Raw genomic sequence first — 21,239 nt, 5'->3', positions numbered from 1 at the left:
TTGGATATACCTGGTAAAGAAGAAATAATCTGAAATTGCGAAGTATAGAAGATGGCTTGTATGGACCTAACTGAGCATGGGGGAGAGGATTAAGAAAAAATTAAAATATATTTTCACGGCAATAATGTTCACTCCCCCTCCCACCTGGTATTAGGCAAGGAGGGCAAGAACGTGGACAGACCTGACGCTGAAGCCTGGGAATATGATATCACCAATGACTCTTTTGCTATATAACAATGAGAATCAGGAGATCCCGGGGATTGTTTGTGTGTGTGAAGCTGGAATGGAATGCTGCGGCTGAAGAGGACTTCGTATTTACCATCACCAGTCAGACATGTGCACATGCAAAACACCAGGAGAAATAAGTTGTATTTGTGGGATATTGATGCATAACCAGTGATTTTTGTGGGCTGACAAAGTGAAGAGTAACTCTATTTGACATTTTGGGAATTTGTTATAGTAAAATAAAAGTCTATGCAGGAATTGAAATGTGTACAGTGGTATTTTGTTTCCCGAACGGCTTAGTTGTTGAACAAATCAGCTCCCAAACACCGCAAACCCAAAAGTAAGTGTTCTGGTTTGCGAATGTTTTGTCAGAAGCCAAATGTCCAGCATTGCTTCCACTTGAGTGCAGGAAGTTCCTGCAGCCAATTGGAAGCCGCGTCTTGGTTCTTGGATGGTTTCGGGAGTCAAACGGCCTCCCAGAACAGATTAAGCTTGAGAACCAATGTACCACTGTACAGCCAATGGGAAATGAAGAAAGGGAAAAGAATTAGTGATAAAATATTTTAAGTATTGAAATGAAATTAGGAAATGTATGCTATATTGAGCAGTGAGTAAGGGAGGAAAGAGAAACATGGATCCTGGGTGGGAAGTCAACTTTTAAATCTGTATTAAATTTGTATTAATTTGATGTTAACTTGTTGAAAACTTTGAAAAGCAATAAAAATTAATTGGACCAAAAATGTTTTTACACAGAGGACATATAAAGATTGGTTTATTATATGAAATGAAAGTGACAGAATATATATAAATGCTGCTTCAGGCAGCAAAATGACAATTTAAGCAGGCAGCAGATCCTACAAGACATATGCACCTTGATCTAAAGAGTGGGAAAATCCCAAAAGCCTACAGAAAGGGACAGTTTTGCCCGAAAACTCGCATTAATATCAAGCCAAGAAATGTAGGGGGTGAGAAAGTCCATAGCTGTCCTTAGGTGAAGCAGATGTGCACTGATTCCTTAGGAGCACTGAGTAAGTCCTTCTCTCTTGCAGCTAGAAGAGCCAAGTGACTTTTTGGAATGTGGGGTTTTTATACCTTTTTGGTCAATGGAGAAGTGAGGGGGGGTCTTGAGATGAGCAATTCCAGCAATTCCCATAGTTCTGTTGTCTTTCTGCCAGAGTTTCCTGACCATTCCTCACCTTTCCCATCTTGCAAATGTTAAGAGCTGCCTTGGCTGCCTGCCTTGCTCACGGCTGCTATTCCAAAGCCAGTCTCCTTGTTTCTGCAAATACGAAAGATGTGAATGTGCAAATGCACTACTGGGCTAAACAGGCTGCTCTTCATAGAATCATAGAATTGTGGAGGTAGAAGGGACCTTCAGGATCATGTGCTGGCCTGAGCCAGAGGGGAGGGGAGGAGGAGGGCTTCTGAGTTCTGTGCAAAGCTGAGCCAGGGACCTGGGCAGTCCCCAGGTGCTGCGGCTTGTCATGCACTTAGGGAGGACACCGGCCTTTGAGGGCAGCCTCCCCATGGGGCTGCACTGAATTCTTCCTGAAGGGTTAGGGATTAGGGTTTTAGGGGTTAGAGGGTTAGGCTGGGGTGAGGGTTAGGTAGGGCTTAGGGGTTAAATGTTAGGGGTTGGGTTTAGAATGAGGGTGTAGGGTTAGAGGGTTGGGGGGTAAGGGTTAGGGTTTAAGTTTAGGGTTAGGGTTGTGCCAGCGTCGCTCACTCCTTCAGCTTAGCGATATAAGGAGCATCTATTTCAGCAGTTTGCTCCTTACTCTGGTCCTCAGCATATCTTCAGCAGCCAGTTTGATGATGACTTTAGCCAGTTTGTAGTCTACGCTATGTGCCGACCTGATCACAGCCTGCAGGATTTCATTAATACGCAATCAATGCTTTGGAGAGATCTACAGAAAAGAAGGAAATGAGAAAGGAAACCAAAAGTCTCATGCCAAGTGCCAAAGGTGGTTTGTGGATGCATGGAAAAAGCACCAAAGCCCAAAACTGGATTCACTCAAGGCACCCTGCAAAAAGAAGAGAAAAGGAGCTTCCGTCTGAACCCACACCTGACTCCTCAAAGAATCCACCCTGGGGAGAAGCCACAGAAAAGCTTGGAGGGAGAGACAGATTCAAGGTGAGCACAAGCCTCCTCACCCCTCACTTGGAGGACTGCAAAGCTCTCCTCTCACAGAAAAGGGGTGAATCCTGAACTCCCCCACCCTTGTGGACCATTTTAACAGTTGGCTGGGGCCTCTCACCTGTCACCTGATGGCCAAGCTGAAAAAACACACATTCCTTTGCAGACAGAGGAAGGTCCTTTGTTGCAGCAGCTTCCATTTAAGCAGGTGCCACAAAGGGGCCTGCTCTGGTCAGTGCTGATCAGCCTGCCTTACCACCACCCCCAGCATCAAGACAGAGCTGTCCTCCTTGTGTCCTCCCCGTGAGCCATACTTTCTGCTTTCGACAGGGCTGTGATAATGTAGAAACCACATTCTAACATTGCTTAGAAAAGGCTGTCCAAAGTGGCAACAAATGCCACAAATGATGTGTAATCATTGGTGGTCACAAGCGGACTGGATCCAGGAGACCCCTCGGTTTCCTCCCACTGCCCTTTTGCAGCTAAGCCTTGTTGCCACTGCTATTTAACATCAACCCAAAGCTGTTGGGGGCAGCCATGAGACATTTGAGAGCATCTCACTGTCACAGCCTATTAAACATTGAGAGAGTTAAGTCTTCACCTGCCTCCACGACACACGCACTTGTGTGTGTGTGTGTGTGTAGAACTCACATGGACAGATGAGCCCCAGAGATACCCTGGGATCAGGACCTGTACCATTTAAATATGAATAGTTATGCTGCAAGGTGTCCAAGCGGCCCCAACAAAGCTTCAACCCCCCAGGGAAGAATCCAAAATGCCTTTTCCACTAGTGATGGAATACTAATCAGCTCAAAGGAGCAAGAAAACAAGAGCAGCTCAGTTTGCAGAAGGAGCCTGTGACTCCCCTCTGAGCCCCAGGTCTCTAACAAAGGAACAACAGGGGATGTGTCAGTATCAAATGTGGCATTTCACTGATAAATGTATCTATGTACTGGCTCAGTGGGAAAACTTTAGAAATTAATAAGAAATCACTTGTATCAATACCATCAATTCCAATGGCATATAGGACTCAGGGAAGGTATAAGGGGAGGGGTGAGTAATAGTCATGACTGGTGATATTATGCCCCGAGTGTCAGTCGGACAGGTAACCATCTCAATCACAATGCCTACCCACCCAATAGTGAGATGACGGAACAAAACAATATCCGCCCTCCCTTCCCCACAGGTGGGCGGGGTTTGCGGCACCAAGTGAGGCTCACCTGGGCGGGTGCCACCCACCTGTCTGAGCTGGCCTTTGACCCGCCCCCGGCCAGGGAGGACAATGGACAGCCGGCGGGGGTGGGCCTAAGGCCAAAGGAAAGGAGGCTGACCCCTGGGCTCAAGCCTCTTTTGCTGCTCTTCCTTTAGTCTAACATCAAGTTGGGGGGGGGATGCATTCATGCTCCCTCCCCATGCGGCGGCGCGTGCAGGGCCCGTTAAAGGGCAAACCGGGAGTCCCTGGCCCTAGAGCGGCAGCATGTAGGTCAAACTCCCCGGACGAGGTCAGTGGAAGGGCATGCTGTGTAAGTTTGCGCTTTGCAGTCCCCTCTCACTGGGCCTCAACTGCCTGCATATCCTCAGCCAGGCGGGCTAGGACCCGCGGACTTAGTCCGACGAGCCGGGTGGCTGAGCAGTCTCGCACCCGGAATTTACCGCAACACCAGAATCATATAATGGTGCATCCAGCTGGAAGGGACCCCAAGGGTCATCCAGTCCAACCCGCCACAAGGCAGGAATCTGCGAAGGAACCACAAGGGTTGATTTCATAATAATAATAATAAGTGGAGGAATTGGGATCTGGAGGAATTAGCTGGTTACAAAACCAAGCAGTGCTTCATCTGAACAATACACTGTTCAGCTACAGTTTCCAAGACATTAAGGGCGGCCTGAGGGGGAAAGCAATGGAGATCTGCACTTTTATTTTATATATATATATATATATATATATATATATATATATATATATATATAATTAATTATCACAGCCAGTTCCTCTGGAGTTGCTTCTCCCCCAATTCGAATAAATAAAAATACTATACTGTTAAGGCTTAGGGGGAAGAGGCCGTGTCCCACTTGGGTGGGTGTGATTTATAATAATAATAATAATAATAATAATAATAATAATAATAATAATTTAACACTTAATGATAATCATAATTTAATACTCTTTCCCAGCCACCAACATAGTATTTAAAAACACGATAAAACATAATATACTACCAACTTTTATAAGTTTTATAAGAATAACCATTATAATAATGATAAGAATTTAAAAATGAAGGATAATCCTCATTTATTCCCCTTCCCCAGCCACTCCGAACAGAATATTAAAAGCGCGACAAAACATACTAGATTGCAAACTTCCCTAAGGCTTTTCTAATAATAAAAATAAAAATAATTTTAAAAGTACTGCTAATAATCCTTTCTTGTAATAAAAAGGCGCCAAAACTGCCTCGGCGTCCCGGGCGTGGGAAACAGCTGAGGAGAAGCAGCTGAGAAACAGCTGGGAGGAGAAAAAGCGGGAAACGGCTGGCACCGCCCACCGCCCGGCCTGGGATTGGCCCAAAGGCCGACCTATCGCCGACGACGACCCTCAACCGACATGGCGGCGGTGGCGCGCCTTCTGCCCTTTCTTCCCCCCTCTTTCCAGTCCAGTTGCCCTCGTCCAAAATGGCCGCCCTAGGAACCCACTCGCTCAGCGCACGCGCCCAGCAGGCTCAGCAGCAGTAAACTCGGCGGCAATAGGTCGGCCTTCGGGCCAATCCCAGGTCGGGATATGGGCGTGGCCATGCCTTGGGCGCGTGTTCTCCTCAGCGTCTCCTTCGCCATTTTCTCGAAGGAAGCGCGTGAGTTTGGTCGCGTTGGGAGTGGGCGGGAAATAATAATAAAGGATTATCATCATTGCTTTTAAAATTATTCTTATTATTATTAGAAAAGGCTTAGGGAAGTTTGTAATATATCCCGTTTTGTCGAATTATTTAATATTCTGTTGGGGAAGGGGAAGAAATGAGGATTATCCTTCATTTTCAAATTGTTATCATTATTATAATGGGTATTCTTATAAAAGGGTGAGGGAAAATTGTTGTTTTATCGTTTTTTAAAATACTCTTGGTGACTGGGAAAGAGTAATACATTATTATTATTATCATTCATTTTATTATTATTGTTATTATAAAAGGGTGAGGGAAGTTTGTAGTGTATGATGTTTTGTCGGTTTTAAAAAAATATTCTGTTGGTGGCTGGGAAATAGTAATACATTGTTAATATCATTAAATGTTAAATTATTATTATTATTATTATTATTATTATTATTATTATTATTATTATAAATCACAGCCACCCAAGGGGGACGTGGCCTCTTCCCCCCTAAGCCTTAACAGTATACTATTTTTATATATTGGAATTGGGGGGAGAAGCAACTCCAGAGTAACTGGCTGTGATAATGATAATAATTTATTCTTTATATAAAATAAAGTGCAGATCTCCATTGCTTTCCCCCTCAGGCCGCCTTTAATGTCTTGGAAACTGCTTGAAGCGGTGCTTTTGTAACCAGCTAATTCCTCCAGATCCCAATTCCTCCACTTATTATTAATATTATTATTATTAAATGAACCCTTGTGGTTCCTTTGCAGATTCCTGCCTTGCGGCGGGTTGGACTGGATGACCCTTGGGGTCCCTTCCAGCTAGATGCACCATTATGTGATTCTTGGGGAAGTGCTTCAGAAAGAAGAAACAAGAATAAACAAGAAAAAATAAAGAAGAAAAACACATTTCTTCCAGTTAGTCCGTATGATGGCTCCTAGGGAAGGGAGGCTCCTTTCCCACTTGAATCTTTCTTCCATTGGAATCTGGGCTAGACATACATGTTCGCTTTGACATGGACCCCTCTTTCCCTTCTTGTGAAAATAATTGACATTATTGATATTTCTTAGGTCTGCTCAGCTGAATTCCTGTTCTGAAAAGGAGGAGGAGGAAACTTCGCGTGATGAAGGGAGAAGAGGAGGTGGAGGAAAAGTCATGAAGGTAAAAGGGAAAAAATAGAAATACCTATTAACATATAAGAACATTTAAAAAAAACCCCACTCCTGATATATTACACCCACCCAAGTGGGGCTTGGCCTCATCCCCCGTAACCACCACAGTACAGTACAGTAAAAATATAGTAAAATAATTTTATTTATTTGATTGGGGTAGGCTAGAGCCTCCTGGCTTCTCCCATGCTGGTGAGGTATGTCTCCTTTTTCCTGTTCTTGTTAGGCTATCAAAAGGTGACAAAGCAATGGGTTGGAAACTTAATTTATTCAGATGAACCATTGCTTTAACCAGGTAATTACTCAAGGCACCGATTTTTCATCTATCGATTTATCCACATAATCCAACCAGAGAGCCCAAAGTGGTACACTTGCACGTTAAATCTTCAGATAAATGTTTTGGAAGAGGCATAAATTAAAAAAGAGAATTAATTTGCAAGCAAGCCCAGTGAATTAGAGAGGCAGAGCTGGCTGGTTTGTCTAATGGAGCATCCAAAACCCAGTTTGGATCTAGAAGACCCCAGCCTTAAGGGCAATCCTCCATTGCTTTCTGTTTCATTTTTTGAGCAGATACTCTGAATTGAACAGCAGCAGAAGAAATGGGGATCAGCCACTGCTTTAGTGGGCAGCACTAAAAGCCGTTTGAGTAATTCAGATCAATAAAGTAGGAATATTGAATATTTACAAACCAGCAACTTCACACCAGTTTGGGACACTTGCATCAGCTTCCAATGTTAAGAGAGGGGCTCTCAAGAAAAGCACTTTCTACATGTATGAGTCTTAAGAGCAGGCTCATGGCTTTTCCTTTGCCTGGAGGTTAGCATATCTGCAATCAGCCCGAGAACTTCAGGCAGGACAAAAGGGGATGGCAAGGGGGGCTTCCGGGCGGAACCGAACTTGCAGCTGCAGAAGGGTGAATTCCTGCCTTGTAGCAGGTTGGACTGGAGGACCCTTGGGGTCCCTTCCTGATATATACTCACCCACTCACCCACCATCATATGATTCTTTGGAAAGTGCTTCAGAATACAGTTTGGGGGTGGTTGTGTGTGTCAGCCCTTAAAAATCAACTGTGCAATGTGTTCCGCAGCAGGGGTGAAGCAAAGATTTAAGACTGTCTCCCGCTATGCATATAGGCTGGGAGCCCCAATGGCACGAGCCTAAGTGGGCTGAGCCCCTGCAACAGGGGCCAAAACCAAAAGCCAGTTGAATCACTTACATCGAGAAATACTGGCACGTATGTATGCGTTTTGGATATTTGCAGCAGTTTGTAATGTTAAGAGAGGTGTTTTAAAGAAAAACACTTTATACACTCATAAGCGTTCCCTTAGAGCAGGCTCATGGTTGTTTCCTTCTCTGGAGGTATAAATGTTCTTAGCAGATGTACAATCACCCCAAAGGCTTCAGGCCTCCTCCTGATTGTTGAAATGCTCCTGGGGAGACTGTAAGCAGCACCTCCTCCGCTCCCAGTCAGCAAAAGGGGATGGCAAGGTGTGCTTCATGGCGCAACTTGCAGCTGCAGTTTAAAGTGCTTTAAAAGTGCCCTTTCATAGGGCAACACTGACAGCACAACCAAGGTTGGTGGATGTTCTCCTGCATATTCCTGCCTTGCAGTGGGCTGTGCTGGATGACCTTTGGGGTCCCTTCCAGATATAGATATATATGCAGCATCATAGGATTCTTTGGAATGTGTTTCGGAAAGAAGAATCAGAAATAGTATTCCTTTAAGTTAGTTGTATGATGAGAAAGTTGCCTCACTTGAGGCTGTGACACCTAACAGTTAAATGCTTCCACCTTTTGATACTATGAGCACTAAGGTTGCAGGGGGATCTCCATAAGGGACACCTGCCTATTCCTAAGAGCTGCAAAGTGCCACACAAAAAAGAAACAGGAAAACATACCTCCCGGTTAGTTGTATGATGGCGAACAACTTCCCCTTCCCAGCCTGCTACTTTATTCTGTCTTGCATAGCAATACAAACGATGGGTGCCTGTTTTATACTCCTAATCTTTCAGTTCATCTTAAAGAAATCAGGCCCACAGGTTTGCTGTGTTCCTTAATGTCAGATTTTGTGGATCTATTATCACCCATATGTTTCGTGCATAAGCCTACTTAGGCATGGAAAATGAAAGGGTGGGGGGAAATGAGGATTCCTGAACTGAGTGGGCTTTCCTGCACACACTTCAGGGCAAAAGGGGGAGATGGAGAGAACGCTCTGCCTTATCCCCCCTAATCTGTCTTCCCTACCTAATCATGGCGGACAAGGTCCCACCTTCAGCGCCTGCCTGGAAGAGAAGCAGCACCCATATAGAGAACGGTAGGAGCCAAAGTGTCCAGGGATCTTCTGGGTGAGGGTTTTCTTCACCAACACCAATGTGCAGTGCATACACAACTGTATAAATGAGTCAGAATAAACAGGCTTCCAAAAAAGTATAGTCTTTATACCCTAAATTCCCTAATTCCCCTAACCCCAGGGTCAGGAAGTCGGTTTTGTTCTGGGACTGCCCTGCAATGCACACCTGAGGCCGCAGGTGCAGAGAAATCTCTTTATGAGATGTTTTCCCTAATGAAAATGGTACCTCTAGACAGGTGCACAAGAACCTGGACAATTAGGGGTTGGAGTAAAGAAGGCCACGGAAAGTCTAGTTTTTAACATGGGTCAAAGGTCAGAAAGAAGGGACACGGGTGGCGCTGTGGTTTACCACAGAGCCTAGGACTTGCCGATCAGAAGGTTGGCGGTTCGAATCTGCGCGACGGGGTGAGCTCCCTTTGCAGGGTCCCTGCTCCTGCCAACCTAGCAACTTGAAAGCACGTTCAAGTGCAATTAGATAAATAGGTACCGCTCTGGCAGGAAGGTAAACGGGGTTTCCGTGCGCTGCTCTGGTTCTCCAGAAGCAGCTTAGTCATGCTGGGCACAAGACCCGGAAGCTGTACGCTGGCCAATAAAGTGAGATGCGCACCGCAACCCCAGAGTCGGCCATGACTGGACCTAATGGTCAGGGGTCCCTTTACCTTTACCTTATACAAAGGTCAGAAGTTGTCTTTCGTTGTAAGTGTCGGGGTCGGGGTTAGGCTTATTGTTAGGGTCGGGGTTAGGCTTATTGTTAGGGTCGGGGTTAGGCTTATTGTTAGGGTCGGGGTTAGGCTTAGGGGTCAGGGTCAGGGCCTCCCCCTGACTGTTGAAATGCTCCCAGGGAGGATGTAAGCAGCACTTCCTCTGTTTGTAGTCAAGAATAGTGATGGCCATGTTGGCTTCATGGCTGAACTTGCAGCTGCAGGAGAGGTGGGGATCCCTGAACTATGCTAAAGCAGCCTTTAAAGTGCCATTTAAGAGGGCAACATTTGCTGCACAACCAAGGTTGCAGGATTGTTCCCCATAAGGGACTTCTGCATGCAGGTTGGACTGGATGACCCTTGGGGTCCCTTCCAGATATAGATATATATGCAGCATCATATGATTCTTTGGAATGTGCTTCATAAAGAAGAAACAGAAATACAATGGCGCTAATGGTCAGGGGTCCTTTTACCTTTACAATGGCAAAGTTGCCTCACTTTAGGCTGTGACACCTAACAGTTACATGCTACCACCTTTTGGTACTGTGAACACCAAGGTTGCAGGGGGATCTCCATAAGGGACGCCTGCATCTTCCTAAGAGCTGCAAAGTGCTACACAAAGAAGAAACACAAAAACATACCTCCCGCTTAGTTGTATGATGGCCAACCACTTCCCCACAGGCTTCCCAAAAAGTATAGTCTTTATACCCTAAATGCCCTAATTCCCCTAACCCCAGGGTCAGGAAGAGTTTTGTTTTGGGACTGCAATGCACACCTGAGGCCGCAGGTGCAGAAAAATCTCTTTATGAGATGTTTGGTACTTCTAGACAGGTGCACAACATCCTGGACAATTTGGGGTTGGAGTAAAGAAGGTCACGGAAAGTCTAGTTTTTAACTAGGGGTCAAAGGTCAGAAAGAAGGGACACGGGTGGCGCTGTGGGTTAAACCACAGAGCCTAGGACTTGCCAATCAGAAGGTCAGCAGTTCGAATCCCTGCAACGGGGTGAGCTCCCGTTGCTTGGTCCCTGCTCCTGCCACCTAGCAGTTCAAAAGCATGTTAAAGTGCAAGAAGGAAAATAGGTACCGCTCCGGGCTTCAGAAAGAGAAATAGCGTTCCTTAAAGTTAGTTGCAGCCTAACACAGGAAAGTTGCCTCGCTTCCTGTGAGCTCCCTTATTCTTCCTTGCACATTAATTTTAGCTTGGCAGATACTGTGCCAGTTTTTACACGGATCCCTCTTTCAGTTCTTCTGGAATAATTCCCCCCCCCCATTTCTCAGGCTGTATGGGGCGTGCTGGATGCCTGCTCCCAAAAAGGAGAAGGAGAAGGGGAAGCTTGGCCTGACGGAGGGAGGGAGAAGAGGGAATCTTCTGAGACAAGATGCCAGTGCCAGGGCCCTCCTGCTGCTGCCTTTTGGGGCGTGAGGGGGAAAGGGGATCTTTGGGCAGAAGATCCAAACAGCTCCTTTAACCAAACACCTGATTCACCCAGCAGTGTGGCAGTCAAAGGAAAGAGAAGAAAAAGAGGCAAGGCAGCTCCCAGACATCTCCATGGAGTTGCAAAAGGCAGGTACATCTGCCTAAGTCCACTTCCATCCACCGGAAAAGCTTCTTAGCCGCAAGGAGCCAAGGGAGCGGTGGGAAATACCTAGCTATCTTTCTAAATCGGTAAGACCGCACAGTCCCCACACTTCCACAAGGCCTGGCCCTTTCCAGAGGTGCAGCCTGCCTTCTCGAAAGGTGGATTTCAGCTCAAACAGCTGGTCGAAAAGTCTCTTTTCCTATCCTCACACCCGTAACCCTGGCAACCTCCAAGAGAACAATCTCTATTCTTCGATGGTCAGGGAGATTGCACTTTCCCACGGTCTCTCAAAAAATGGAAACCTTAGCATTTAGTAATGTCATAATGCAGTTGGGGGGGGGTTTTGTGTGTGTCAGCCCTTAAAAATCAACTGTGCAAAGATTTAAGACTTTGACCTGCTATGCGCCTAGGCTGGGAGCCCCAATGGCAGGAGACTAAGTGGGCTGAGCCCCTGCAACAGGGGCCAAAACCAAAAGCCAGTTGAATCATTACATTGACAAATACTGGCACGTATGTATGCGTTTTGGAATTTTGCAGCAGTTTGTAATGTTAAGAGAGGTGTTTTAAAGAAAAAACACTTTATACAGTGGTGCCTCGCAAGACGAAATTAATTCGTTCCGCAAGTTTTTTCTTCTTGCGAGTTTTTCGTCTTGCGAAGCATGGTTTCCCATAGGAATGCATTGAAAATCAATTAATGCGTTCCTATGGAGACCGCCTTCAGACCAGGTCCAGGGACAGTCTGTCCCCGGACTTCTTCTGAAGGCTGGCGGGGGGAGAAGGACTTTTCTCCCCACCGCCAGCCTTCAGAACAGCCTTCTGAAGGCTGGCGGGGGGAAGAAAAGCCCTGCTCCCGCCGCCAGCCTTCAGAAGAGTTCCCCAGGGCTGCCTAGGCTGAGGATAGCAGCCTGCTGCCCAGCGCGAGGGGCGCTCTTAAGCATTGCGCCCCTCGCGCGGGGCAGACATTCGCAGCTTGGGGAGCCCTGCAGGACTTCCCCGCAGGGCTCTCCAAGCTGCGGATAGCAGCCTGCTGCCCCGCACGAGGGGCGCAATACTTAAGAAGAGCGCCCCTTGCGCGGGGCAGACATTCGCAGCTTGTCCCCGGAGATTTCCCTATGGGCTTTCGTCTTGCGGGTTTTTCGTTTAGCGAGGCATTCGTCTTGCGGGGCACCACTGTACACTTATGAGCGTTCCCTTAGAGCTGGCTCATGGTTGTTTCCTTCTCTGGAGGTATAAATGTTCTTAGCAGATGTACAATCACCGCAAAGGCTTCAGGCCTCCTCCTGACTGTTGAAATGCTCCTGGGGAGACTGTAAGCAGCACCTCCTCCGCTCCCAGTCAGCGAAATGGGATGGCAAGGTGTGCTTCATGGCGCAACTTGGAGCTGCAGTTTAAATTGCCTTAAAAGTGCCATTTCATAGGGTAACACTGTCGGCACAACCAAGGTTGGTGGATGTTCTCCTGCATATTCCTGCCTTGCAGTGGGCTGTGCTGGATGACCTTTGGGGTCCCTTCCAGATATAGATATAAATGCAGCATCATAGGATTCTTTGGAATGTGGTTCAGAACGAAGAAACGCTCCTTTAAGTTACGGGATGTAGGTGGCCCTGTTGGTTAAACCACAGAGCCTAGGACTTGGCGATCAGAAGGTTGGCAGTTCGAATCCCCACGACGGAGTGAGCTCCCTTTGCAGGGTCCCTGCTCCTGCCAACCTAGCAGTTTGAATGCACATTAAAGTGCAAGTAGATAAATGGGTACCGCTCCGGCGGGCTGTTAAACGGCATTACCGTGCGCTGTTCTGGTTCGCCACAAGCGGCTTAGTCATGTGTACGCCGGCTCTGTCGGGCAGTAAAGCGGGATGAGCTCTGCAACCCCAGAGTCGTCCGTGACTGGACCTAATGGTCAGGGGTCCCTTTACCTTAATGCTCCCAGGGAGGATGTAAGCAGCACATCCTCTGTTTCCAGTCAAGAATAGTGGATGGCCATGTTGGCTTCCTGGCTGAACTTGCAGCTGCAGGAGAGGTGGGGATCCCTGAAGTAGCCTTCAAAGTGCCATGTAAGAGGGCAACTTTTGCTGCACAACCAAGGTGTTAGGATTTATCCCCATAAGGGACTCCTGCATGTTCCTCCGATACAGCGGGTTGGACTGGATGACCCTTGGGGTCCCTTCCAGATATAGATATATATTCAACATATGATTCTTTGGAATGTGATTCAGAAAGAAGAAACAGAAGTTTGTGGAGTAAACGATGCAGTACAAATGATGGGTGCCTCTTTTATACTCCTACTCTTTCAGTTCAGTTCTGTCAGATTTTGTGGATTTATTATCACCCATATGTTTCGTGCATAAACCTACTTAGGCATGGAAAAGGAAAGGGTGGGGGAAAACGAGGGTTCCTGAACTGAGTGGGCTTCCCTGCACCCACTTCCGGGCAGAAGGGGGAGATGGAGAGAACGCTCTGCCTTCTCCCCCCTAATCTGTCTTCCCTCCCTAATCATGACAGACAAGGTCTTCATCCCACCTTCAGCACCTGCCCAGAAGAGGAGGAGCACCCATACAGAGAAAGGTAGGAGCCAAATTGTCTTGGGATCCTCTGGGTTTGAGGGGGTGAGTTTTGAGATGGGACCCCTGTCTCCTGAAGCAGTGCTCTTTCACCAGGATCAGTCTGCAGTTTCCTTCACCAACACCAATGTCAGAATAAACAGGCTTCTAAAAAAGTATAGTCTTTATACCCTAAATTCCCTAATTCCCCTAACCCCAGGGTCATGAAGATAGTTTTGTTTTGGGACTGCCCTGCAATGCACACCTGAGGCCGCAGGTGCAGAGAAATCTCTTTACGAGAAGTTTTCCTTAATGAAAATGCTACTTCTAGCGAGATGCAAAACAACCTGGACAATTAGGGGTTGGAGTAAAGAAGGCCACGGGAAGTCTAGTTTTTAACTAGGGATCAAAGGTCAGAAAGAAGGGACACGGGTGGCGCTGTGGGTTAAACCACAGAGCCTAGGACTTGCTTATTAGAAGGTCAGCGGTTTGAATCCCTGCAACGGGGTGAGCTCCCGTTGCTCGGCCCCTGCTCCTGCCAACGTAGCAGTTCGAAAGCACGTCAAACTGCAAGGAGATAAATAGGTACCGTTCCAGCAGGAAGGTGAACGGCGTTTCCGTGCGCTGCTCTGGTTCGCCAGAAGTGGCTTAGTCATGCTGGCCATGTGACCCGGAAGCTGTACTCTGGCTCCCTCAGCCATAAAGCAAGATGAGCGCCACAACCCCAGAGTCGGCCATGACGACCTAATGGTCAGGCGTCCCTTTACCTTTGACAAAGGTCAGAAGTTGCAAGTCTAGCGGTTGGGGTTTGGGTCATTGTTAGGGTTGCAGCAGGTTAGATTGCATGACCCTTGGGGCCCTTCCAGAGGTTTATATACCATCATTATTCTTTGGAAAGGGGTTCAGAAAGAAGAAAGAGAAATAACGTTCCTTAAAGTTAGTTGTATGATGGGAAAGTCGCCTCACTTCCTGTGAGCCCCCTTATTCTTCCTTGCATGTTAATTGGAGCTTGGCAGATCCTGTGCCTGTTTTTACATGGACCCCTCTTTCAGTTCTTGTGGAAAAAGTCTGCCCTACTGTTATTTCTCAGGTCTCTATGGGTTGTGCTGAATTTCTGCTCCCAAAAAGGGGGAGATGGAAGGGGGAAGTTTCGCCGGACAGAGGGAGGGAGAAGAGGGGATCTTTTGAGACAAGATACAAACAGCTCCTTTAACCAAACTTCTGATTCGCCCAGCAGCTTGGCAGCCAAAGCAAAGGGAAGAAAAAGAGGCAAGGCAGCTAACAGACATCTGCATGCAGTTGCAAAAGGTGGGTTGCCTCCATGGGCTGTGCTTTATTCCTTAATGTCGAATGCTACATCTGCCTAAGTCCACTGCCATCCACCGGAAAAGCTTCTTAGCAGCAAGGAGCCAAGGGAACGGTGGGAAATACCTATCTATCTCTAAATCGGTAAGACCGCACAGTTCCTACACCTCCACAAGGCCTGGCCCTTTCCAGAGGTGCAGCCTGCCTTCTCCAAAGGTGGATTTCTGCTCAAACAGCTGGTTGAAAAGTCTCTTTCCCTCTCCTTTCACCCTGGCAAACCTCTCAGCTAACAGTCTCTATTCCTCGATGGTCAGGGAGATTTCATTTTCCCACCGTCTCTCCAAAAATGGAAAACTTAGCAATTCGCAATGTCTTAATACAGTTTTGGGGTGTGTGCTTCTGTGTGTCAGCCCTTAAAAATCAACTGTGCAAAGATTTAAGTATGTCCCCCGCTATGCATATAGGCTGGGAGCCCCAATGGCAGGAGACTTAAGTGGGCTGAGCCCCTGCAACAGGGGCCAAAACCAAAAGCCAGTTGAATCATTACATTGACAAATACTGGCACGTATGTATGCGTTTTGGAAATTTGCAGCAGTTTGTAATGTTAAGAGAGGTGTTTTAAAGAAAAAACACTTTATACACTTTTGAGCGTTCCCTTAGAGCAGGCTCATGGTTGTTTCCTTCTCTGGAGGTATAAATGTTCTTAGCAGATGTACAATCACCGCAAAGGCTTCAGGCATCCTCCTGATTGTTGAAATGCTCCTGGGGAGACTAAGCAGCACCTCCTCCGCCCTCAGTCAGGAAAAGGGCATGGATGGCAAGGTGTGTTTCATGGCACAACTTGCAGCTGCAGTTTAAATTGCCTTAAAAGTGCCATTTGATAGGGTAACACTGGCGGCACAACCAAGGTTGGTGGTGGTTCTCCTGCATATTCCTGCCTTTCCGTGGGCTGTGCTGGATGACCCTTGAGGTCCCTTCCAGATATTAGATATAAATGCAGCATATAAATCTTTGCTGCACAAGCAAGGTTGCAGGATTGTTCCCCGTAAGGGACTCCTGCATGTTCCTGCGATGCAGCGGGTTGAGCTGGATGACCCTTGGGGTCCCTTCCAGAGGTTTATATTCCATCATTATTCTTTGGAAAGGGCTTCAGAAGCAAGAAACAGAAATAGCATTCCCTAAAGTTACTCGTATGATGGGAAAGTAGCCTCACTTCCTGTGAGTTACCTTATTCCTTGCATGTTAATTTGAGCTTGGTGCCTCTTTTTACACGGACCCCTCTTTCATTTCTTCTAGAAAAAAATCCCTCCTCCCGTTATTTCTCAGGTCTCTATGGGCCGTGCTGAATTCCTGATCCAAAAAGGGGGAGGAGAAGGAAGGGGGCAGTTTTGCGTGACAAAGGGAGGGAGAAGAGTGGCGAGAGGAGGAACGGGGATGTTTTGAGACAAGATCCAAACAGCTCCTTTAACCAAACACCTGATTCGCCCAGCAGCGTGGCAGCGAAAGGAAAGAGGAGAAAAAGAGGCAAGGCAGCAGTGGAAAAAGATGGGTTGCCTGTATGGGCTCTGCTTTATTCCTTCATGTTCAATGCTACATCTGCCTAAGTCTACTTCCATCCACCGGAAAAGTTCCTTATCAGCAAGGAGCAAAGGGAACGGTGGGAAATACCTAGCTATCTCTCTAAATCGGTAAGACCGCACAGTTCCTACACTTCCACAAGGCCTGGCCCTTTCCAGAGGTGCAGCCTGACTTCTCCAAAGGTGGATTTCAGCTCAAACAGCTGGTTGAAAAGTTTCTTTTCCTCTCCTCACACCCGTAACCCTGGCGGCCTCCCGGAGAACAGTCTCTATTCCTCGATGGTCCGGGAGATTGCATTTTCCCACGTCTCCAGATATTGAAACCCTAGCATTTACTAATCTCTTAATGCAGTTTTGGGGTGTGTTTGTGTGTGTCAGCCCTTAAAAATCAACTGTGCAAAGATTTAAGCCTGTCCCTTGCTATGCGCCTAGGCTGGGAGCCCCAATGGCAGGAGACTAAGTGGGCTGAGCCCCTGCAACAGGGGCCAAAACCAAAAGCCAGTTGAATCATTACATTGACAAATACTGGCACGTATGTATGCGTTTTGGAAATTTGCAGCAGTTTGTAATGTTAAGAGGTGTTTTAAAGAAAAACCACTTTATACACTTATGAGCGTTCCCTTAGAGCAGGCTCATGGTTGTTTCCTTCTCTGGAGGTATAAATGTTCTTAGCAGATGTACAATCACCGCAAAGGCTTCAGGCCTCCTCCTGACTGTTGAAATGCTCCTGGGGAGACTGTAAGCAGCACCTCCTCCGCTCACAGTCAGCAAAAGGGGATGGCAAGGTGTGTTTCATGGCGCAACTTGCAGCTGCAGTTTAAATTGCCTTAAAAGTGCCATTTCATAGGGTAACACTGACGGCACAACCAAGGTTGGTGGATGTTCTCCTGCATATTCCTGCCTTGCAGTGGGCTGTGCTGGATGACCCTTGAGGTCCCTTCCAGATGTAGACATATACAACATCATAGGATTCTTTTGGAATGTGCTTCAGAAAGAAGAAACATTCCTTTAAGTTATGGGACGCGGGTGGAGCTGTGGGTTAAACCACAGAGCCTAGGACTTGCCAATCAGAAGGTTGGCGGTTCGAATCCCCGCGACGGGGTGAGTTCCCATTGTAGGGTCTCTGCTCCTGCCAACGTAGCGGTTTGAAAGCATGTCAGAGTGCAAGTAGATTAATAGGTACCGCTCCGGCAGGAAGGTAAACGGCGTTTCTGTGCGCTGCTCTGGTTTCCCATAAGTGGCTTAGTTCTGGCCACATGACCCGGAAGTTGTACGCCGGCTCCCTCAGCCAATAAAGCGAGATGAGCGTCGTAACCCCAGAGTCGTCCATGACTGGACGTAATGGTCAGGGGTCCCTTTAACTTTTACAAAGGTCAGAAGTTGTAAGTCTGCTGTTGTAAGTCTAGGGGTTTGGGTTTGGGTCATTGTTAGGGTTTGGGTTAGGAAGAGGTTTGGGGTTAGGCTTAGGTGTCAGGGTCAGGGCCTCCCCCTGACTGTTAAAATGCTCCCAGGGAGGATGTAAGCAGCACATCCTCTGTTTCCAGTCAAGAATAGTGGATGGCCATGTTGGCTTCATGGCTGAACTTGCAGCTGCAGGAGAGCTGTGCCATTTAAGAGTGCAACATTTGCTGCACAACCAAGGTTGCAGGATTGTTCCCCATAAGGGACTCCTGCATGTTCCTGCGATGCAGCGGGTTGGGCTGGATGACCCCTGGGGTCCCTTCCAGAAGTTTATATTTCATCATTACTCTTTGGAAAGGGCTTCAGAAAGAAGAAAGAGAAATAGCGTTCCTTAAAGTTACTTGTATGATAGAAAAGTCGCCTTGCTTCCTGTGAGCTCCCTTACTATTCTTTGCACATTGATTTGAGCTTGGCAGATCCTGTGCCTGTTTTTACATGGACCCCTCTTTCAGTTCTTGTGGGAAAAATCTGCCCCCCCTCCCGTTATTTCTCAGGTCTCTATGGTGAATTCCTGCTCCCAAAAAGGGGGAGGAGAAGGAGGGGGGAAGTTTTGCCTGACGGAGGGGAGGAGAAGAGGGAATCTTTAGAGACGAGATGCCAGTGCCCCAAAGATGCCAGTGCCAGGGCCCTCCTGCTGCTGCCTTGTGGGGCGAGAGGGGGAAAGGGGATCCTTTGAGACAAGTCCCAAACAGCTCGTTTAACCAAACACCTGATTCGCCCAGCAGCGTGACAGTGAAAGGAAAGAGAAGAAAAAGAGGCAAGGCAGCAGTGGAAAAAGTGGGTTTCCTGTATGGGCTCTGCTTTATTCCTTAATGTCGAATGCTACATCTGCCTAAGTCCACTGCCATCCACCGGAAAAATTCCTTATCAGCGAGGAGGAAAGGGAACGGTGGGAAATACCTAGCTATCTCTCTAAATCGGTAAGACCGCACAGTTCCTACACTTCTACAAGGCTTGGTCCTTTCTAGAGGTACAGCCTGACTTCTCCAAAGGTGGATTTCAGCTCAAACAGCTGGTTGAAAAGTCTCCTTTTCTATCCTCACACCCGTAACCCTGGCGGCCTCCCGGAGAACAGTCACTATTCCTCGATGGTCAGGGAGTTTGTATTTTCTCACATCTCTCCTGATAGTGAAACCCTAGCATTTACTAATCTCTTAATGCAGTTTTGGGATGTGTTTGTGTGTGTCAGCCCTTAAAAATCAACTGTGCAAAGATTTAAGCCTGTCCCTTGCTATGCGCCTAGGCTGGGAGCCCCAATGGCAGGAGACTAAGTGGGCTGAGCCCCTGCAACAGGGGCCAAAACCAAAAGCCAGTTGAATCATTTACATTGACAAATACTGGCACGTATGTATGCGTTTTGGAAATTTGCAGCAGTTTGTAACGTTAAGAGAGGTGTTTTAAAGAGAAAACACTTTATACACTAATGAGCATTCCCTTAGAGCAGGCTCATTGTGGTTTCCTTTTTCTGGAGGTATAAATGTTTTTAGCAGATGTACAATCACCCCAAAGGCTTCAGGCCTCCTGACTGTTGAAATGCTCCTGGGGAGACTGTAAGCAGCACCTCCTCTGCTCCCAGTCAGCAAAAGGGGATGGCAAGGTGTGCTTCATGGCGCAACTTGCAGCTGCAGTTTAAAGTGCCTTAAAAGTGCCATTTCATAGGGCAAGACTGACAGCACAACCAAGGTTGGTGGTTCTGCATTTTCCTACCTTGTAGTGGGCTGGGCTGGATGACCTTTGGGTGGAATCTGCTTCAGAAAGAAGAAACAGAAGTTTGTGGAATAAACGATGCAGTACAAACGATGTGTGCCTCTTTTATACTCCTACTCTTTCAGTTCATCTGAAAGAAATCAGGCCCACTGATAAATTCTCTGTGCTTCGTTCCTTAACGTCAGATTTAGTGGATTTATTATCACCCATATGTTTTGGGCACAAGTCTACTTATGCACAGTAAACGAAAGGGTGGGGGAAAACGAGGATTCCTGAACTGAGTGGGCTTCCCTGCACACACTTCTGGGCAGAAGGGGGAGATGGAGAGAACGCTCTGCCTTCTCCCCCCTAATCTGTCTTCCCTCCCTAATCATGACAGACAAGGTCTTCATCCCACCTTCAGCGCCTGCCCAGAAGAGGAGGAGCACCCATACAGAGAACAGTAGGAGCCAAATTGTCTTGGGATCCTCTGGGTTTGAGGGGGTGAGCGTTGGGATGGGACCCGTCTCCTGAAGCAGTGCTCTTTCACCAGGATCAGACTGCCGTTTCCTTCACCGACACCAGTGTCGGAATAAACAGGCTTCCAAAAAATTATAGTCTTTATCCCCCAACCCTAATTCCTGTAAGGCCTGGGTCAGGAATACAGTTTTGTTTTGGGATGCCCTGCAATGCACACCTGCCCATGTTCTAAGGCTGCATCTGGGGGGAAATCTCTTTATGAGATCTTTCCTCTAATGAAAATGCTACTTCTAGCCAGATGCACAACAAGCTGCACAATTTGGGGGTTGGAGTAAAGAAGGCCATGGAAAGTAGTTTTTAACTAGGGGCCAATGGTCAGAAAGAAGGGACGTAGGTGGCAGTGTGGGTTAAACTGCTGCTCTGGTTTGCCAGAAGAGGCTTAGTCGTTCTGGCCATATGACCCAGAAGATGTACGCTGGCTTCCTTGGCCATAAAGCGAGATGCGTACCGCAACCCCAGAGTCTGCCACGACTGGACCTAATGGTCAGGGGTCCCTTTACCTTTTACAAAGGTCAGAAGTTGTAAGTCTGCTGTTGTAAGTCTAGGGGTTGGGGTTAGGGAGAGGCTTGGGCTTATACTTAGGTGTCAGGATCAGGGCCTCCCCCTGACTGTTGAAATGCTCCCAGGGAGGATGTAAGCAGCACTTCCTATGTTTCCAGTCCAGAATAGTGGATGGCCATGTTGGCTTCATGGCTGAACTTGCAGCTGCAGGAGAGCTGTGCCATTTAAGAGGGCAATATTTGCTGCACAAGTAAGTGACTTTTGCATGTTCCTGCGATGCAGGAGGTTGGACTGGATGGCCTTTGTGGTCCCTTCCAGAGGTTTATATACCATCATTATTCTTTGGAAAGGGCTTCAGAAAGAAGAAACAGAAATAGTGTTAAAAGTTCTTAGCGGATGTACAATGCCCCCAAAGGTTTCAGGCCTCCTCCTGACTGTTGAAATGCTCCTGGGGAGACTGTAAGCAGCAGCACCTCTGCTCCCAGTCAGCAAAAGGGGATGGCAAGGTGTGCTTCATGGCGCAACTTGCAGCTGCAGTTTAAAGTGCCTTAAAAGTGCCATAGGGTAACACTGACAACACAACCAAGGTTGGTGGTGGTTTTCCTG

The 21,239-nt window shown here is 47.4% G+C and overlaps 1 long non-coding RNA gene across 1 annotated transcript; it reads right to left on the bottom strand.

The window, feature by feature from the left end:
- Positions 1 to 983: 983 nt before the first annotated feature.
- LOC128402380 (uncharacterized) lies at positions 984 to 3,044 on the bottom strand. The gene is made up of 2 exons (XR_008327667.1): positions 2,004 to 3,044; positions 984 to 1,504 (listed from the first exon to the last, which is right to left on the bottom strand). It is a non-coding gene; the product is annotated as an uncharacterized LOC128402380 (long non-coding RNA).
- Positions 3,045 to 21,239: the final 18,195 nt, after the last annotated feature.

The sequence above is a fragment of the Podarcis raffonei genome, chromosome 15 (assembly GCF_027172205.1).
Source record: "Podarcis raffonei isolate rPodRaf1 chromosome 15, rPodRaf1.pri, whole genome shotgun sequence".
NCBI classification, from domain to species: domain Eukaryota; kingdom Metazoa; phylum Chordata; class Lepidosauria; order Squamata; family Lacertidae; genus Podarcis; species Podarcis raffonei.
The sequence above is the reverse complement of the archived record's forward strand: the minus strand, read 5'-3'. Positions and strand labels throughout refer to the sequence as shown.